General features: G+C 42.2%; 1 protein-coding gene across 2 annotated transcripts in view; it reads right to left on the bottom strand.

Moving 5' to 3' along the window:
- REV3L (REV3 like, DNA directed polymerase zeta catalytic subunit) overlaps nucleotides 1-21536 on the bottom strand; it is a 219577-nt gene that overhangs the window by 127687 nt on the left and 70354 nt on the right. The gene's annotated exons all lie outside the window — the stretch shown is intronic.

The following is a 21536-nucleotide window of genomic DNA, read 5'->3' as shown; positions in this document are numbered from 1 at the left end:
TGCAGACAAAAAAAAGACAGCAATTCAACCATCATAAGGTATAAACTCTTTTAGAGATATCACAATGTTAAACAAGTAACCAAAGAAAAATCAATCATGGTGAGGCTAGCAACACAAAAGTATTTCCACTGAGAGATCTTCACATGACCAAAAATCCAATGAAAACTCTACTTAAATATTCCAGATTTGTTTCTCCAAAAAAAAGAGTGTTCATTAATCTTCTCTAGTATCAATATTAATTAAGTCATATAACTGATAAGAAATTTTTGAAAGCTCTGAAAACAAAAAAATTGAGCCTTGTTGAAAGCTGTAAAAATCTCTCTTTTCCTCAAATGATTCAAAGGTTAGATGATAAAATATTGCCATTTGAGAACCTATAAAGCCACATCTGATTATAAAGTTCTGAAACTCATTCTGTGGGTTTGAGTTTCTCTCTAAAATAAAAAAGTAAATCTCTCATATCTAACCCTTGCATACACTTTAAGTTATTCGCCATTTATTTTTAACATTGTACGTTAAAAAAAAAAAACTTTCTACAAACCTATGTATTTGCCCCTCCTTTATCGAAAAATAGAACAAGCAGTAGACAAACAATAGTTCTCTGCTTCTCAGAGTGGAATACTATAACATGAGGATAAAAGATGTCTGTCAGTGTAACTCTATACTGTTTTGTTGGTATCACTTCTGTGGAAAGCAATAAACCCTATGCCCCTTCATAGATTTTTTTTTCCTTCATATCAAGATTGCTAACAAAGATTTATATTAAAGCTAGTTGTGATGTTAACATTGAAATGTAACTGTAATTAGAAAATGGATGCAAACAAATTATTTGTTTCACAATCTTCTCAACAGCCATAACAACTGTGGGAAACGTCTCAATTGGGCTGGATTTGACTCTATCATCTTCAGATGAAACACTCTTTATCCCCTTACTGATTTTTTTTTAATTTACATTAACATGATTAGCTCCACTATTCAGGATTTGTTTTTATAAAGTCAACTTATTTATTAAAGTAAAGCAAGAGCAATACAGAAGAGATTAAGTAATATGAGGAATGTCAGCTATATTACACATACATTCGAGGACTAAATTCTGCTGTTACATTGGTGTAATCCTGAGGATTTTCTTGGTAGCAACAGAGCAAAATTACAACTGTGAGCAGAATTTTATACGCTACTCGTGTATTCTCAATGCCCACACATCACTGTGATTTGTATGCAATGTACTCAGGTGTCAACTGTCCTACCATATGAATACAGCAAGATAATACTCAAAAGAATAAGTAATACCAACATTATTACAACAAAAGATCTCAATATCCCACGCACCCTCGCATAATCCAAATTTCACGTAAGTCGGGGTGGTGGTGGTGGTGCTTTTTTCGCCAGTGGAATCAGGTTCTGCAGCCAGGGAAGCAAGAGGAGCACCTGGAGCTCCTTTTTGAATGATAAGTCCTGGGGTTGGGGGCGGGGGGTAAGCTGGGGAGGATGAAGCCTGGTGGTAGGCTGGGGGCATAGGATGGGGGGCAGGGGGGTTAAGCCTGGGGTTAGGGCTAAGGCTGCAGCTGTGGCTGAACTGGAGCCATGTGCAGGGGGATTGAACTGGAGCCACACGCTGAGGGTTTGAACCAGGGCTGGGAGCACCCGCAACTGCCGCTTCCCCAGGGCTTTGGGCAGGGAGTGCCCCCAGCTGCCTCTTCACCAGGGCTCCAGGGCCAGGAGCAGCCATGGCTGCTGCTTCCCTGGGGCTCTGGGGCTGGGAGCGTCTGTAGGTGCCACTTCCCTGGGGCTTGATTGCAGCGGAGAGGAGCTGCCCCCCTGATGGGGGGTGAGCCAGAGCTGTGTGCAGATGGTGAGAAGGGTGGGCGGGGGGGAGGTGAGATTCTGAATCACACTTAACTCACGTTAATGTGAGTTAGGTGCAACTCGAAATTGCGCATTTCAAGGGTTTCCTGTATTGAATTTGGTCCATCCTGGTAAACTATCTGAACATCTTTAAAAAGAATGTGTTTAATTTTTGATTTCTGTATAATATGCTTAGTATTAAATAGTACCACCACAGCAGTGGAAACAGAAAATAAATAATCCTATTTACTAACCCTAACTCAGAATTTTTCAGATCTGAAGAAGTGGGTCTGTCCCACAAAAGCTCATCACCTAATAAATTATTTTGTTAGCCTTAAAGTGCTACAGAACTGCTTTTTTGGTTGGTTGTTTTCTGCAGATACAGGCTAGCACTGCTACCTCTCTGTGCCTACAAACTTTGTGGAAAATAAAAAGGATGTTATAAATATTTTCAAGTGGAAAAATTCACTGCTCTGTATTTTGGGGTAGAAGTAATTATTAGCAGGGCATGCACTATGCGGGGGGGATGATGCTCATGTACATGACTGTAGTTGACCTGGGCTTTAGAATGTTGTAAATACATGTTTGTTTGTTTTCTTCACTTGATAGGACAGATCTTGGACTTGGTGGTGAATATGGGGACTAGAACTATCCAGACGTATGTAGGGAAAAACAAACACAGCAGGGCACAGATTATCAAATAAATTGCTGAATGTACTGGAGACATTTTTTTTAATTCCAGAAGATGGAGAATGCTTCAAGGGGAGAGGCTTCTTCCATATTTGATTTTGACAGATAGGGAGGAACTGGTTGAAAATTAAAAAATGGAAGGCAGCTTGGGTGAAAGTAACCATGAAATGACAGAACACATGATTCTAAGGACAGGTATCAGGGACAACAGCAAAATAAAAACAATGGACTTCAGGAATGCAAACTTCAGCAAACTCAGGAAGTTGGTAGATAAGATTCCCTGGGAAACAAGTCTAAAAGGAAAAGCAATTGAAGGCAGATGGCAGTTTTTCAAAAGAGAAATTATTACAACTATGAGAACAATTTATTCCACTGCATAGGAAACGTAGGCAGTAGGGAAAGAAACCACCGCAGCAAAATGAAGAGATCTTTGATTACCTAAAAAGTAATAATAAGAATAATAATAATACAAAAAGTGGAAACTAGGTCAAAATTACAAATAAGTATGTAAGGGCCAAATTAGAAATGCAATGGCAAAAAAATGAGTTGAATCTAGCTAAAGACAAAAGACAATAAGAAAATATTCTACAAATACATTAGAAGAAAGAGAAGAATCAAGAACAGGGTATGCCAGTTACTTAATAAAGTTTGCCTTCCTGAAATCCATTGTTTTTATTTTACTGTTACCCCTCCAGGTCACTGTTACACAAAGTAATTAGATTCCCTAGAAAGCAGTTCCTAGAAAAAATACAATCTATAAAATCTTTCTTTGGGCAACTGGATGGGAACCAGGAAAGTCTGATAAAAGTAGGCCAGATATTGATAGGGCACTCAAGTAGTCTCCCAAAAGCATATGAGAAAACCAGAACACTTGAACAGCTAAAAAAGCTATTATGTTCAGATATGATCTCGTAAGAATGGGCTATCCACAACATGGGTTATCCATGAACTTCTTGTTAAAGATTGATCTTCAAAAAATATTACTGGACTGGGTTTGAGACTTGGTCCACATTGTTGAGAAGCATAGGAAAGCACTGGCAGAACTATTAAATTAGCACATGGAGGGAGAAAACTTACAATCTTTGGGAAGCCCTCTGCTAGTATTTAGAGCCAATTTATCTGATGTGTGTTTTAAAATATGATTTGGAAGGCTTGAAAACTTTGAAAGAATGCTCTGTTCCAACAGGTCTAAGATTTTTTGAGGGATTTTTTTTCCCTTTCACTTGTCTCCAGCATCTTTTCCACTGTATTCATGAATGCAGCCTGTTTTTTGGTCACAATACACAGCACATTAATAAAGGCTTGAACTAAGCCCCTCAGACACTGAAGAGCAACCCTAGCCTCATAAGATACTTCTCAGCCTCAGTTATAAAACTACAACTTCTGCAGCAATAGCCTTCTTGCCACCCATTCAATTATTTGTCCTTTAAAGCAGTGGTGAGCAAACCTTTTACACTGGGCCCCACTTTTCATCCCTGCAATTAGCAGGGCTCTCCCAACCCCTCTAATGTAATCCAAACCAACGGAAATTTCAGTTATGTGCATATGAAACAAAACCCCTTTAGTATGTGTAAGAGAATAAGTATGTAGAATGTAAAAACTTCATCAATCAATATATAAATGTCAATACACATACACAAAACAGGAACATATTTCAACATTTTTAATGAGATGGATGAGCCTGAGACCCAGCAGCCATTCGTGCTGCGCCCCGCCCTTATGAACTTTCACACACACCCCCCCAAGGGGACCACCCCTGACTTTGCTGATCCCTGCTTTAAATGAATGTTTATACAGGTTGCACCTCCAAAAACAGGCAGTTCCTGGTCTGGCAACATCCCTTGTCTGGTAGGATGAGAGATGCTCCTGGACCAGGGGCTGCGGCAGGAGCGCAACCCAAGCTGGCCTCCTGGCAGCTCCACAGTGGACAGAGGGCCATATCCAAATGTGGCATCCCCCAGAAGCACTGCAGGCAGCCATGGTCGGGTAGCCAGCAAATCAGCGTCCCCTGGCAGCCTCGTATAGAGCTGGAGTTGTAGTGATGGCATCCCTTGGCTGCCCTGCGCAAAGCCAGAGCCAGTGCTGCAGTGATGGCATTCCCTGGCAGCCCCACATGGAGCCAAAGCCAGAGCCTGGGCACCCATGTCCCCTGGCAGCCCTGTGCTGAGCCAAGCCAGGGCTGCAGTGCTGGTGTCCCCCAGCTGCCGGGCACACAGCTGAGTCCAGAGAGCCTGCTGCTGCAAGACAGCGGGAGCAGCCAGGGATTGTGGGGTGGAAAGCATTCACCTCCCCTGGTCCAGCAAAATCCCTTGTCTGGGACCACTTATGTCCCAAGGGTGCCAGTCCAGGGAGGTATAACCTGTACTGCGATTTAAAATGCGTGGGTCTGGCCTGTGCCAGACGACTCAAGCTAAAAGTGACCGAGATGTTCAGACTTGTTCAGATGTTAATTGTGACCGAGATGTTCAGACTTGCACTGGAGCCCAGATTCTAGGACCCTGTGACGTGGGAGAGTCTCAGGGCCTAGGATCAAGCCCAAAGGCCTACATTGCTAATAAACAGCTTGTTAGCCTGAGGCAACTGACATGGACCAGCCACAAGTAACAAAAATGCAGACTTATTCCAAGAGACATGTAAATAACGTTTTTCACGTATTTATTTTTAAGTGCATGTACAGAAGCAAGGAATAAAGAGTGGTAGTCTGGGAGAAGAGTAGTGGTGGGAGTGAGCGTGAAACCTCTTGATTGAGAAATAATGCTTTCTCAGGCTGAAAGTGCCACAGAATCCATCTACATTCTGTGGTCTGTTGGTACATGCTGATTAACTACATACACTAGACTGCTCAGCTGCGTTGGTAAGAAAAACAACCAGAAGCTTTGACAAAGGCGGGCTAAATTAGCCTACTCCGGCCTAAGGAAGGCCAAATAGAAAACAGGCCATCTGGTACCAATAAACTACAGTATGGGGCTAAATCACTCTGTTGCATTCCATGAAAAAGCAAAAAGAGGAACTTCATTAGGACACATGGAGGAGTCAGAGGAATGAAGGATTAACTAGCACAAGTGGGTCAGATCATTCTGCTGAGAAAATGGAAATGGAAGAAGGAAGAGTTGGAAAATAGCAGGCTAGGCCACAGAGCACAAACCCACACCTGAAAGCGAGCGAGAGAACAGGGACTGTGCACAGATGTAACGGTAAGTATGGAGAAGATGAGCCATTTGAGCATTTTTTTTAAACTGTGCTTTTGGTTTAAGAACCTGTGGGAGTAAAAGCTGCCCTGAGAGGTAGCATGACTGACAGAACCTTACTGGAGCAATTTGGGCAAAAAATAGTAGATTACTGCGGCACTCTGAAAGGGGTGAAGGTGGTTAGAGTCCTGCACCATGTTTTTTCTTTTTCCCTGCCTTTCTGATTTACCAGTCTCCTGGAGGCAGAGCTGGATGCCATATTTCACCGCAGTCAAAACAGGAAAAAAAAGCCAAGGAATCAGACCTCTGTTGCATCCTAAACTGGATAGTTAAGTCCAAAGCAGACTGTAAAGAGCTCCAAAAGGATCTCATAAAACTAGGAGAAAGGGCAACAAAATGGCAGATGAAATTCAATTTTGAGAAATGCAAAGTAATGCCTACTGGAAAACAGAATCCCAACTACATGTATAAAGTGAAGGGGTAAACTAGCTGTTATCACTCAAGAGAGATCTTGGTGTCATTGTGAATAGTTCTCTGAAAACATCCACTCAGCTTGCAACAGCAGTCGAAAGGGCAAACAATATTGGGAATCATTAAGAAAAGGGTACAGAATAAGACAGAGAATATTTTATCACCTCTATATAAATCCTTGGTACACAGCACCTCTTTTATACTGTGCGCAGATGTGGTTACCTCATCTCAAAGAAGATTCCTATTAAAGTAACCTTCCTTTACAAACAATTCTCCACTCAGTATTATTTCCCCTTGTTGTAGGCTGATGCATTAATTCCTTATCTTCAGATTGAAAATATGTACCTTTGCTTTTGTTATCTGGTTTATTTTCTGCCATATCTTTCTTACACCCCAGGGAAAGGTATATCTTTTAAATGAAGACTGGTGCACATACCTTCTAAAGGAGAAAATAATTTTATCCAAGTTAAATGACCACCCTGAAATGGAATTGACAGTATAGCTTAAACTGATGACCAGCAAGAAATAAATAGTAATCAATGTATGCAGTCAAAATATACTTACTGCTCCTGTGTATGTTACGGCAGGCTAAAGTTTTTTTCATGCTGTTGGTTGAAAGCACACAAATATTCCACCCAGGTACTGAGTGAAAACTGCAGGATGGAGGGGCAAGAAAACTTTCAATAAGATCAATTTATTATTTAAAAGTGGCAAAAAAATGACAGGATGCTATAAATATCAAGACAAGTTAATTATTTTTTAAATTATTTTGTTAATATTACCACATATAGTTTTCAATCTGCTTTAGAGATTTGGACATGTAGCCCCTCCACCACGTAATTCTTTGCTGCATCATGCAAAACACTCCACCTATGGGTAAGTGATTGTGCACATAGAAGAGCAGCACATACATTTATACATATGATTAGGGGTATTACACTGAGCAAGTGGTATATTGTAATATAAAATTGTCTCTAAAACCAAAATAACCTAAACTAATAAAATCAGTAACTGTACATTTTATTTTGTTTTCCTACCCCAAGTCCTCCTGGCAGGAGGCACTAATCACCTGAACATTTCTTGGAGTACAAGAATCTTCTTACTTTCCCTTAAACATACTCTACTCTCAGATCACTGAATCAAACCTACTATCTTTCTGGCTGATGAGGATGGGACATTTTGTGCACAGTCAATCATTGCTCTTAAGACAAACAGAAGTTAATTTGAGAGAGAGCTTAGCTCCATATCAGGAGCTGCCTCTGCGGCCCTCCATATGACCTGTGAAGGAGTAGACGCGAAGAAGAAAGAATGGATAGGAAACAAATGTTGAGTATTGATTTTCCACAAAGTAGCAAATTGTATTGCTACTGGACAAACAGATTTCCCTCGTTTTTGTATTTTAAAAATTTGGAAATGTACAATACTGCAACTTAAAATGCAAAACCATACTTCCATCTTTTCTCCCTTCCTTTTTATTACATTTGGGAGTGAGGTATTGTTTTAAAGGCAGCAGAAGTCAAGAAGCAGTTTCAAATTTTGAATGTCCTGAAAGCAGTAGAGTTAAACTAATAGCAGGATAGATAATACTAGGAAACAGAGTAGGCACTTTGATGCATCATCATCCAGTCAGTTACAGATACATATTCAGAAAATACCTTTCAAAAAAAGGAAGGAAGGAAGGAAGGAAGGATGCAGTGGCTCAAGAGCATGGATACCAATCTCAAAGTAGACTCCTCAAGAAGCAGGGCATAAGCCACAAATTGGCTGCAAGATTAGATTTCATCAAGCAATTATAAATACCCAACAGCTTTAGCATGGAATCACACACAATCTCCCCTAGTTGGGTACTCCCATTTGTCTTGCCAAATGAGCATATCTGTAAAACAGATGGTCCCTTACACCAAGGATTACACCAATATTCAGGTTACACCCACTCCCAAAGAATGAGACGCTTCAAGCAAATTGCACTTTAGATCTCACGCTCTAGACAATGCAGATAGCCACTGTCCTCATAAACTAACAACATTTATTTACTAAGTTAAAACTGATAAACATATATATACACAAATTAGTTCCAATCTTAAATTTAAAAAAGTAACAGAAGCTTCTAAATTAAACAAGCAGTGTCTCTCCTTCCAAGGTAAGCAGAGGAGATCTTTTGCTTTTGCCTAGTAATCCCTACCTCTCAGAGTCCAAGCAGCATCAAGACAAAGTTGTTCAATATTATTGCGGGAGGGGGTTACTTCCTTCCCTTCTTTCCTGCAAGATTAGCTGATGGGAGGAGGGAGAATAAACAACAACGTTTTGTTCTCTTTTATATTCCACTCTAGTTGGTCTGGTGTTGATGGGCCTTCCTTGTCAGACAGGACATAGCCCCTTTCCTTCAAGACCAGCATGCTATAATAGTTAATTTGTCCCCCTCCTGGCTGGTAATTTACAGTTACAGAGCCTTACAATGCAAACGTTCAAATATTTCACAATATGAGATACAGATGTTCTAAGTGAGATTAATATATACAACTCACAAGCATTCAATAAAGCCTAAATACTAAACATAGTCTTATAATTCTTGTACCTGTTTCAATAATATTCACACACAGGTGAGCCAGCTTGATTCCAACTATTATTTGTCTGTATTCCATGGAGGCACAGGGCCTTGGCATGAGCCAGAACCTGATCTGCCAGCATCACACAAAGTTATAAATGCAACATTGTTGCAAATGAAATGCCATGTGGGCTCAGTCCCAGGTCTGAGTTAATGGCTAAATCAAAGACAACCAAATGAAAACAGCTGTACGCATGAAACAAACATTGTACCTCTGCTTCTTATGCAGCGTTAGAAAATTGTAAAAGCTTTAATCCAACACCTAGACAGAAACATCTTGCAATTTATTAAGTAAAGAACTAGAACAAGGAGTTTGCATTTTCAGTTAGTGACTATGTAAAGAGTCCAAGATAAGTGTGCTACAAAGAACACCATTCTTTGAAAAAAGAAAGACCAGAACAGGCAAAATGCCATGAACTCCTTCAAGTGCTACCAAAATGCAGACTTCACAGAAGATGAAAAGACGGGGAATGGATACATGATTCAAGGTGAGAAAATGGAACATCATATTCAAAAATTAACCAAGAGATGAAAAAGGTAGGAATTCAGCAGGATCGCAAAATGTAAAGAATAAAATAGGAACACTAACTGTATTACTAAAAGCCAGCTTCAAATGCATTCATTTACACATTTTCAATGTTAACAAGGCATTAAAATGAAATTTGAAGTGGGAGATACATTTTAACATTAGTCATTGTAAAGACAGACGATTTCCATTTTTGGAAACAAATGTTAATTTTCAAAGGGGCTGAGCATGCACACCATCAGTGCAGGGAGGGATTTTTCTTCTGGAATGGGCATGAGGGTCTTTAAAAGCTCAAAAAGGGAAAGAACTGGGTGGAGCCTAGAGGATCTTACTCAATGAAAGATGAAGACATGAAGGTATGTGGGAAGAGATAAACACTAGAAAAACACAAAAATAACCTGTTGGATGAAAACAAAATTGAATAACAATACTGCGCCCCCCTCATCATGCTGGGGTTGTAGATATTACCACTACAAATCTTTTGACTAAGAAGCCTGCTAATGAATAATTAAATGGGCGCCAAAATAAAACATTAAATTAAAATATGATTTATAATCTCCCTTCTCTCTGAGGGGGAAAAAAGAGAAGAAGAATCATATTAAATAAAAAGGTAAAAAGTGTACATAAAATGCAGTAACTCCAAACTTCGCACCCTCCTACTTTGCGTTGTACCTGTGTTACACCTCTGCTCCATTAAAAGAACATGCTTGTTTAAAGTTGAGCAATGCTCCCTTATAACTCATTGCTCTCTCCACTGACTGCAGAATTCTCCAGAAAAGCAGTGACTTTGTAATGGAGCTCTGAACTTGTAACCAGGAGAGAGGGGCAACAGCCAACTCATCAGCTCCCCTACAACCCCAGTGGACCTCACAGATCAAATCCTCCTAATTCCTTACTCCTCCCTGCCTCCTGGGGCAGCAATCAGCTGCCCAACATTCAGGGGGCTAAGGAGGGAGTGGGGAAGAGGGAGGATTCAATATGCTCTGGAGAAGTAGAGCAGAGGTAGGAAAATATAGGCCTGGAGTGAAGCGCGGACAGGGGCTGAGCACTTGTCTGCAAAGTCTGCAGCAGAGCCTGTTCTTGTGAGGGAAAGCTGTTGCAGGTGTTGCTCAAGACACTTCCTAGCCTCTTTGCCTGACACAGTGGGTTGTGTCTGTGTGGGGTAAGGCAGGGGCAACTAACAGCTACGGTATGTTTGTAATCATACCACAATACCTACCCCCCAGTAACTGACAACTGATTTGTGGCCCAGCTTCCATCCTCCTCCCTGCTTTGGAATAATCACTACTACGATGCTTGCAGGGCCATCAGCCACCTGTAAAGCAGCTGTGGGAGGTGTGCAGCAGTGGCCCTGCCTTGCTGTCTTGCAGCTGAACACAGTTTTGTACACAATGTTCCATTCCTTCCTCTCTCCCACTCTCTTGTTTGAGGGGAATAAGAACACAGGAGATGGCAGCCCATGAAAAGCAAGTTACAGTAGCCAGTAGTGGAAAGAGAAACTCCTTCGCCAACTACATGAGTGCCTGGCAAACAGGCAGCAGGGTCGCTGTCTGGGTTACTGACCTGCTACAGGCTGCCACTGGCTGCCAGACGGGGGCTCAAACATGGGGAAGCTCATTAGGGCTGGATTCAAAGCAGCACTTAGCACAGATGCTTCCTCAAAGCAACTGGGATTACAAAGATAGGCTGGGTGCCCTGAGCAGAAGCACACTGCTGGGGCAGTGCCCACACGGGGTGATGCTCACATACCAGGGACAGCTGGGAAGGCACCTCCCCTGACCAGAGGCTTGGCTAGGTGGGAGGGCATGCTGTTGCATCTGCCTCTGAGAAGCTGCTTGAGGTTATTCATTAGGCTTAACTGGGTGTACCCTGCCTCAAGAACTTGCAGTAGCTACAGCAGGAGTGGGGCACCTTGACCTCCTCCATGCTCCTCCATCCCACTTCCCCTGTGGCAGGGTCCACACACTGGGTTGTCCGGCAACAAGTGTGCTGCAGTTCTGGTTCTGTACGGCTGTCATAGGCCAAGTTCCTGCCTGGGGCAGTACCCTCAGCTAGATCCCAACAATATACCTGATAATGAACTGCAATCACCTTACATTCCCCTATGCCTCTTCATGCACTCAGCAGGGGGAAGGGCGGCACAGCCCTAAGAACATTATCCTCCTCCTCTTGCTACTGTATTATATTGTTTAAAACATTATTTGTATTAAACTGCTTGTTTAAATTGTTTCTAACTTACACTGTTAATGTATGTAACACTTTTTGTCTTGCAAAAAAAGTTTCTTGGAACCTAATACCCCTCCCCACTTTTACATTAATATTTATGGAAAAATTGGAGTAAGGGGACTTCGAAGTTGCCCCAGCACTTCGAAGTACCAGCAGGTGCGCTGCAGCTAGACATGTGCTGGTACTTCAAAGTTGCTGCGGGGGGGAATGTTCTTAATGAAGTGTTGCCTATGCATGGCAGCACTTCATTAGTAAACTCCCAACACCCTAATTACCATCCTTCCTTTGAAGGAAGGTGGTAGTTTAGACAAGCCCTTATAGTCACATATTTCAGGAATGCATCTACAACACTGAGGAGTAACTGTACCTTGTAATCTAATTTTTTTCAATAACATACTCCTATGTTTCCACTGCAGATGGAAACAAATATTTTGCTTCTATAACACCTTTCACCCAAGGGTGATAAATGCTTTAAAACTGTTAATCCTCAATAGCCGTTGGAGATATATACAATAACCATTGAGCACTCCTACAGATGGAAAGTTTATGTTTAAATCCATTCATGTTACATTAAAAAGGGATGAAAGGAGAGGAAGTTACTCACCTCGTTCAGTAATGATGGTTCTTCAAGATGTCTCCCCCCATGAGTGCACCACTCTGGGTGACTATAAAGCAGTAGTCACACTTTGCAGGTGGGTTTGGAGCCCAGTAGCAATTATAGTCCACAGACCTGCTTGAATGGAGGAAGCAATAGAAGATGAAAGAGCATAGTGCTGTGCAAAGGTGTTGCTGGAAGATCATGTCACCACCTTGCAAATGTCCATAAGGGGTACGTTCTTGAGGAAGGTGGTGGCAGAATGTACAGTCCTGGTAAAATGGGCAGTGACAGCACACGGAAGGTCTTTCTGGTGAAGAGCGTAAGAAGTGTGTATGCAGCTGGACATCCACTTGGACAGCCATTGAGATGAAATGGGATGGCACTTGGATCACTCCACAAAGGAGAGGAAGAGCCCAGGAGACTTGCGCCAAGGCTTGTGTGATTGATGTAGAAGGCCGATACTCGATGAATGTCCAGAGCATGCCACGATGCATGCGCAGGATCAGAGTGCAGCTTTGGGAAGACTACAGGGAAGTGAATCGTTTCATTGACATGAAATAGAGAGGGAATCTTAGATAGGGCCTTAGGATGAGGGCAAAGAGTGATCCTATCCTTGGTAAACACCATATAAGGAGGTTCAGCCCTGACCCTACTGGCCAATGTGATGGCGACTAAAAATCAGACCTTTAATGACAGATGGAGCCAGGAACACATTGCCGGAGGTTTAAAGGGTGGCTTCATTAGGCAGTTGAGTACATGGTTAAGTCCCAGAAAGGGACTGGAGGGTGTACTGATGGAAAGGTGTTTTGCAGACCTGTCAGAAAGCATTGGTGATAGGACGCATGAGGCAAGAGATCCCAGCCTCCACTCAGTGGAAGGCTGCTAGTGCTGTGGCATGCACCCTGACAGTAGTGAGGGCTAGGCCTGACTCACACAGGTACAGTACGTAGGACCAGAAGGCAGAAAGGGGTGCTATGTGAGATGGCATAGTGTGATTAGCACCCAGCTACTGAAAGAACTGTGTCTAGTCCCAGAGGTTGGACTTATGGGTTGACTCCCATTTGCTGTTAACAAGAACCCTTTTTACTCCCTCAGAGCATGCAGTTTTGTCATCCTGGAACCATGAAGCAGCCACACATGGAGGTGCAGCCTGAGTGGATTGGGGTGAAGGGCTCAGCGGGGGGGAAAGGGATACAGAGTCATCACTGACAACCTGTAAAGGTAAGGATACCATATTTATCTTGGCCACATCAGGGCCATCAGGAAGAGATGAGCCTGAACCAGCTTGACCTTGACCAGAAGCTTGTGAATTAAGAGAAGCAGAGGAAATGCGTAGAGGAATGGCATGTTGCATTTGATGGAGAAAATGTCCCCGAGGGAGTGCCTCCCCAGACCCAGGTCGCAAACAGGTCTATGCAATGCTGGCCCCAAAGCTGGAACACATGATTGAGGGCTACTGTGTTTCTCTCTCACTTGTGGTGTTCGCTGAACAAGCAGCTGAGGACATCTGTGGTCATGTTCGGTACCCCAGGAGGTATGTAGCCACCAAAGTGATATGGTGCCAAAGACAACAGGTCCACAGGGATGGAGACCAAACCCCACCATTACGGTTGATGTCATACATGTAGATGATGTTGTCTGTCAGGACACTGACAGCCCTGTGAGCAAGGTGCTGACAGAAATGATGGCAAGCACGGCAGACTGCCCTGAGCTGCAGTAGATTTATTGGGAGTGCTTTCTTGGTGAAGAACCACTTGCCCTAGACCCTAAGGGAACCCAAATAGGCCCTGCCTCACATAAAGAAGGCATCCATGGTCAGGGTAATAGAAGGGGGCAGTTAGTGGAACAGCACCCCAGCGAGAACATTGTCCAGACATATCCACCACTAGAGGGAGGCGAAAATGCGCAGCAGAATGGCTACTGGTTTGAACAGCGGGTCCCTGGCCAGGGCACAACATGTGGCCAGTCAGGACTGGAGACATTGCATGTGTAGTCTAGACAGCTCGACCAAATAGGTGGTGGCAAGCATGCGATCCAGAGACTTTAGGCACACACACACACCGTGATGGTGGCAGACAGTTGCACCACCAGGATGAGGTTGAGCAGGGCTTGGAATCTTGGAACAGGAAAAGTGGCCTTGGTGGTAATAGTGTTTGTGTGGGCCCCGATGAACTTTAGAGATTGCAAGGGTTGAAGCATGGACTTCTTGTAATTTATGTGGAAGCAAAGGCTGAGTAGTAAAACCGTTATGACCTGTACCATGCAAAGTGCCTCTGGAAATAAGGCAGTTGTCCAGATCCGGGAAGACAAATAAGCCTGTGATGTCATAGGTGGGCAGCCACAACCACCAGAGTTTTGGAAAACCCCCTGGGTGCAGCTGAAAGACCAAATGGAAGGAACGAGTACTGGCAGTGGCAGGACCCCACAGTGAAATGAAGAAAGGCCACCATGAGCAACACAGAAGTAAGGGTCGCAATACTCCATATAACAACATTATGATGCCCCTGTTCCTTTTTGGGTCAGGACCCCTGCAATAACAACACTGTGAAATTTCAGATTTAAATAGCTGAAATCATCAATTCGACAATTTTTAAAATCCTATGATCATGAAATTGACCATAATGGTGTGTGAATTTGTTAGGACCATACTTACAGGAGAATTAGGTTTCAGTATTTTCCATATAAATGATTAAATATGAGATTATGGCATCTAAATACATTACTGCTAACAGAAAATTTCAAAGGCTACTTTGCAGAAGCAGATCTTTTACACACTAAGGCTCTGGATCCTATGTGCTTAATGCATCTGCTGAGAGTTGTCCCACTGAAGCCAATACTGTGGACAGGTAAAGATGTGTGCGTAAGACTTAACAGGATAAGAGTCTAACTGGATCTTCTATGTTGATACTTGTCAGTGTCTGCCCATGTCTGATCCATTAACATTTTTGATATCAGTTAGCTTACTACTCAGAAAATTAATTCCTGCTTCTATTTAATATTTACCATGTGAAAGTAAGAATACCAGTAACTTTCTTTGCAAAAGACAGAAGACTCCCTAAAAGAAATAGCTTTTCCTTTTCTTAATGTCTTCAATCCATTCGCTTATCTCTAAACCTCTATTAAATATGTGTCTCCTGTAGGACATTAATGGTCCCTAACTCACATTAATGCACTCAGGGACTAATCAAAATAAGGCATAACTTGCCTTCCTGAAAGCTGAATATAAATCAGCCACATTAACAGTACTCTCTCAGTTGCAGACAAAACAAGGACAGAAGTTTTACTTTTAAGTTTGTATCTGCTACCTCAATAACACCAATTGCAAAATAATGAGTATTTCCCTTCTGCTCTTGACTAACAGCTAGCATTAATAACGCAAAAGTTGCTAAGAGAAGAACCAGTCTAATATCTCTTGCTAACTTTTATATCTATTTTAACAACAAACTGAAATGAAGATTATTTGTATAACTACAAATAGTAACAGAACACAATTTTTTTTATTTGAGTATGTGGGAACTTCGAAGTTTAACTGAAATTTCAACAAATATTTTGAAATTTTAAGTCTTCAGGACGGTCATTCTAACATGTAAATAAAGCATGAAATGCAAATTAACATGCAAAATTACCATTTCTGTTTCTTTACTTTTATTACGCCAGAAGAGATGGGATCCTACTTTTCAAGCCTTGAACTCTGGGCATTAGAGACAAATTTTTTCTAATCCAGTCTATAAAAATGATTCTAAGAACTCTGGGACCAAAGGACTGATCCACTGAAGTCTAGTAGCTACTTACTACATGTTGGGAGCAGAAATGAAGATCAGACCAAAAAAAATCAGTCCTCTGCACTTCCTTTGCATCATCTGACCTTTGAAAAGCATTATGGCTGATAGAATGTTTTTCCTAAATAGCTGGGCTCTCCAACTCAAATCACTTAAAGGCCTATGAAGTGATCTTCTCTTCTGTGTGAAAGTGGTTATCCAAAAGCATAAATAATTTAGCCTACAGGCCTGAAAGATTTAATTACAGATGGAGCTGGTATCTAAGCCTATAATTAAAGTTTGCCTAACACTTTCATGACAAGTGCTTACAACTCTGTCACAAAAAAACTTTCCAACCACCAGGTGACTGCCTCAGGCTATTTAAAAAACAAAACAAAAAAAGTTTAGGTGTAAAAGATTCAGCCATTTCTAAGAACAAGAATTAGGGAAAATATGATTGTTTTGCCCACATTAAAAAAACTCAAAATCATTTTGAGAAACTCTAGCACTTCCATGCATTGGAGCAGAGACTAGAGGTTTAGCTGGGATGTGCTTTTGGCCATTGGACTGCACATATATCAAACCCACAGAATGACTGAGCATGCCCCATTAGCATGCTGCAGAGGCACAGAAGGATCTTTCCCGTAATTGTTCTTGCCAGCTCCTGGAGAACAATGCAGAGCTGACCATCAGAACTAAGAACAGGGAAACTCTCTCTTGTGTTCCCAGTAGCCCCATGCTGGTATGTAAGTAGCATGGTAAAGGAATAAGTCTTAAGCCCTAAATATCTGAATTCAACATAGTTTTCTATTATTTACGTAAGTAGCTGCAATGAAATGTAAAAAGTAAAATCATTCTTTTAGAAAAAGGAACTCAGCTGTAACTTTAGGGTCATGTCTACACTACAAGGCTACGGCCACACTATGAAATAAAGTTAAATTTATTAAAGTCGACTTTGTAACACTGAGTTTTATAAAATCAAAGTTGAGTATCTGCACCTCCCCACAAAGTCAACTTAGTGCATCCCCACTAAATTACCAAAGTTCAACTGTTGCAGCAGTGCATCGTATGAACCTACCCAACAGTTCTCTCAGCCCCATTGCTTTCTGGGGTTTTTTGCTGGTGCTCTATGGAGGAAAAAAATGCCCCATAAGTGGTTGTGTGATGTCATCTTCCCACACTGCACTGACCTCATTCTCTTCCCTTTGAAAACCAAATAGCCATTGTTCAGAAGTCTCTTTCCGTGATGAAACTGTTTGAGTTATTCACATTATGAACCTTTAAACCAAATGTGTCCTGAGAGCACACACTGTCATCTTCCCAGACTGCATTGCTTTCAACAGGAGGGGAATGGGGGCAAACAGCCATTTTTCAGAAGGTACTAAGGGAAAGCAGGGAATCCCATGGGAAAGAAAAACATGACTAAGCCATGTCAACAGGTGTTCAACTAGTTTTCCCTGCCAGTGAAAGAACACCAAACACTGAAGAATCTGGATCCATGTGAATGAGGAAAGACTTAATATTCACAGAGAAGGAAAGTAGGGAATCCCAAGGGAAAGAAAGCCAAACAGGTGGTGGGCTTCAGAAGCTCAAGCACTCTTTGAAAATGTGCTTTGGGAGCACATAGCTGACTGTGCCACGTGAACAGGCACCTCTCTGTTTCCCCTGGTGAAAGAACACCGTTCACAAGGCAAGGAACCTTCAATCCCACATGGTTATGATAACTGTGGATTAAAATCAGATCACATGAAGAAAGGTGGGGGTGGAATCATGTCAACAGGTACCTCAGTGTTCCCACAGTAAAAATGCAGCAAACAGGCCACTGTTGAGACTGTGGCTTCCCGAGTGGCACGCTTTGGGAAGGGAGAGTACTGGAGCAGTGTGTCTAGGTGTGCGTGGGTTAAGCTCCCAAAATAGGTGCACCCAGGGGCCAGACCCCTAACTAAACTCAGCTGGCAGGGGTGAGCTAAGGCTCCCGTTCACATGGTGCAGTCACCTGGTTCCTGATTAGTCATCCCCACTGGCGTGTGTGGCCTTACAGGGGCCAGCCAGCCCCCGAAAATCTCTGCTGCAGGAGAAGCCATGCCCCTGAAGACAGCCCCCAAAAATATTTCGCACTGTGGTGGAACAGGGTCTAGCCACGTGGTGTGGTGGGGCAGGAGCTAGCTTACTATCTGCATGGTGCCTGTGGGGGGAGGGAGGCTGCCCTGTATAAATGTGAATCACAGAAAAGAAGTTTTTCGGCCTCTCCTACAAGCATGACTCCCACAGCCCAGCCACTGCGTGGTGTGGTGGTGCAGAGGCTGACCCGCCGGCTGCATGGTGCCTGGGGATGGGTGGGGGGCATGGACATGCATTAGGAGAAGCATGTCCAGCAGATCTAGAGAAGTTATTATTCCCCTCTACTCGGCACTGGTGAGAACACATCTGCTCTCACATTGTGCTGTCCCAGGGGAGGCCCCTGCACTCATCAGAAATGGTGCAGTGTGGTGCTGTTGGTGAGTGCAAGGGGGATATGGCTACACTGGGGTGTGTGCTACGCGTCTTTTATGTAATCAGGACTACATTAACACTAACTAGGTATCCTTAACCGGTGTCATGAGTGTCCACAGCTGGCAGCTAGACAGCAACACTTTGGTACACTGCAGTTCGCACCCCACACCCTGAGACAACCGAAAGAAAACAAGCTCCCTTAAACAAGCTTCCAGTGTATGTGGGTTCCAGTGTACTTGCAACAAGTTTATTAAACAATGACCTGCCATGTAAAAGGCTTAAGTGCTCCTGCAGAGACAACTGAGATTAATTAACTAATAATTAACACCTGTACTCAAATAGAAGGCATATCTTAAGGGATATGTATTACAAAATATACATTGGAAAATCAAGTGTCTTCATTTTTGTTAATCAACAACTTTTTCTTAATTTCATTTGCAGCTGATTTAATCAAAATAAATAAAACTAGCACTACTCAATAGTACTACTAATCTAATACTACTAACAGAGTTAGAAAGGCTTATAAAGATTAGATGTCCTCCTTCCATTCAACTGACACCAGCAAACAAAGACCTTTAGACATCTGCACTTTTTTTTTGTTTTTTTGTTTTTTTGTTTTTGCAAGTACTTGGATCCTGAAACAACTGCCAACACCAAGTTCTAGGCTTCCCATGAGGTCATATACACAGATTTCTGGACTTCTTTGCCCTCTGATGAGAGGAACACATCTAGTCTCAACTCCTCAGTAGTGACTGGAATATTAAATTTACTTGTGGATATCAGAACAAATACAAATGATGGGCTTCCAGTGCCAGAGGCCAAGCCAAAGAGCTGTGTGGATCCATAAAAATATAAAGGATAGCACCATTACTTCTATCAACATACCCGTTTACATGCACCTCCAATTACTTTTGCCCAAGAGACCACCAGAGATAGATGTCTGATCAGAAGCTGAAAGGACAGCAGTACATATCTGAGCCAAATCACATCTTTTCTATGCCAGAGTACTAAATGGATAGCCAAGAAGCAACAGAAAATAATGATGAGATATTATCCAGTGAGATTTTGGTGCTATATTAATCAAGCTACCTTATTTGTGCAGAATAGAAGCCTGGGGAATTTTCTTTTGTATTCTGATTGAATGCTGCCATGTCTGTCTGGTAGCTTTTATGCAACACCTTGTATGTCTGACAAGTCATCATTCTTCCTCCCTCCCACCTTTCTCTGCTAAACTGAGCTCTAAAAATACCTGAATACCTAATACATCACAGCCCCCAAGACACATGGGTTAGTCTCAGTCACACCACCACATGGCCAGGCACAAAAAAGATGTGCACACGACCAGAAATGTTACAATCAGCACTACATCATATTAGAAGCATGTATATTGATAGAGAAAATGTGGAAGTATATCCCTAACAAAGGCATTTAGTTACAATTTGATCATTGCACTGAAAAGCCTGTAATATTTCAAGCACTGCATCACATGTAATACTAACAAAAAGGTAACTCAGGTTATACATCTGCCACTGAAAGCATATCAAACTCCAGAACGGGTACATAACACATGCACTGCATTGAAGGCTATAGATAGTACATATTTTTTAACTGTGAAATGCTATTTACTTGAAGATGTGCTTTTTGAACATCAGGTGAAATAACAGCAGCTCTTTGGTAACAGACTGTAGTCAAGTCTGGTGCACAGCTTACAAGACAAAGCAAGTTTCCCTGAGACCATAACACTAAGATTTCCTTCCATTCTAGCAACCTCTCTGGTAGAACCATCCTGGAAAACAACACTGTTGCATATTTCTGTGTAGCTTAACCATCAACATCTTGAACTTTAGGGTGGTTATCCTCCAAAGTTGGGAACTGTTGCTAACATGTAACTGCAGTTAGTAAAGTGCCCTACGCAGTCTAAACAATCTCCTACCCCACAAGCAATCAAAAAAGGAATTAGAAAAGATTCGTTACACATCCTATTTATTTAGGAATTAATTTTAAATTTATGCTAAGATAATTAGGGAAATAAGTTATTAAAATGGAGAAAACTGGTGAGAAGAGCATTTTCTTCTGTTGTCATGGTGGTCACATTTGCCATTAGAAGTTATACTAAGGCTCCTCTGTTTTATAACACCTGCCTGTTTTAGAGTTGCTATCTACTGCTGAATTCCTTGCCAATTTTGGTAGGAGAAAAAAAGAGTAAGGAGGAAATGTTCAGTAAATTCATGTTTGGATCTAAGCAGTCTGCCAAGAACACATATGAATGGAGAAAACTGTTCATTGCCCATATGCAGGCGCGCGCGCACACACACACGCACACAAAGACAGAGCAAAGATAGAAGTTGGCAAGGAAGTAAATTGATCAAACACAAAAAGAAAAAAAGATATGGAAATGAAGCAGAAGGGACTGAATATGAAGAAGTAGTAGGCTATTTTGGTAAATAATGCTGTAGCTTATTTCTCTCCTATCCCAACTCGATTAAAACCAGGTGCTGCATCCAGTGAACAGAGTACTGAGAGCCCTGTATCACTCTCACAATCACAAGGGAAAGGTTGTTCCTCCCACACAATTCCATTCCCCAAGGTAAGGAATACTTTGTATGACAACCTACAGCACAGAACTACCCCAGCACACACATTTGGGCCAAACCAAATGTACTTGGGGGGTGGGGGTTGACTCAAGTTGGGCCAAACCACGTTTGCTGGGGGGGAGGGGTTGACAAAGGAACCTGCTTTTGTTTGTGGTCTTTTAGGCATGCCATAACTTGGAAATTGTTTCAGGTCCTGACTTTGCCTCCATGTGAATATGTCTTGCATCTCTCTGCTAAATACACTGTGCAGATGATGACTCCTGGAGTGAGAGGCATTCATTGGTAGAGTACTCCAGGAAGCAGGTAAAAGAGCTGAAGGCAGCATAGTGTGCAGGAATATGTGGACTTAACCAACAGAATGGAGGACCTTAAAAGTCTAGAGAAGACTATAGGGGCACTGGAGAACTGAAAAGAAAAAGCAGCTGCTCTTTCGGGAAAAGAAGGGCTGTTTGTAGTGGCTCTCCACTTCTCACCTAGAACCCATTTCTATCCAAGAACTTGTACTGGCAACAGGAGGAAAAGAATGCACCCCAATAGTTTAT

This window comes from Carettochelys insculpta, chromosome 3 (genome assembly GCF_033958435.1).
Source record: "Carettochelys insculpta isolate YL-2023 chromosome 3, ASM3395843v1, whole genome shotgun sequence".
Taxonomy (NCBI): domain Eukaryota; kingdom Metazoa; phylum Chordata; order Testudines; family Carettochelyidae; genus Carettochelys; species Carettochelys insculpta.
Note: the sequence above shows the minus strand (reverse complement) of the source record. Positions and strands in the feature narration are given on the sequence as shown.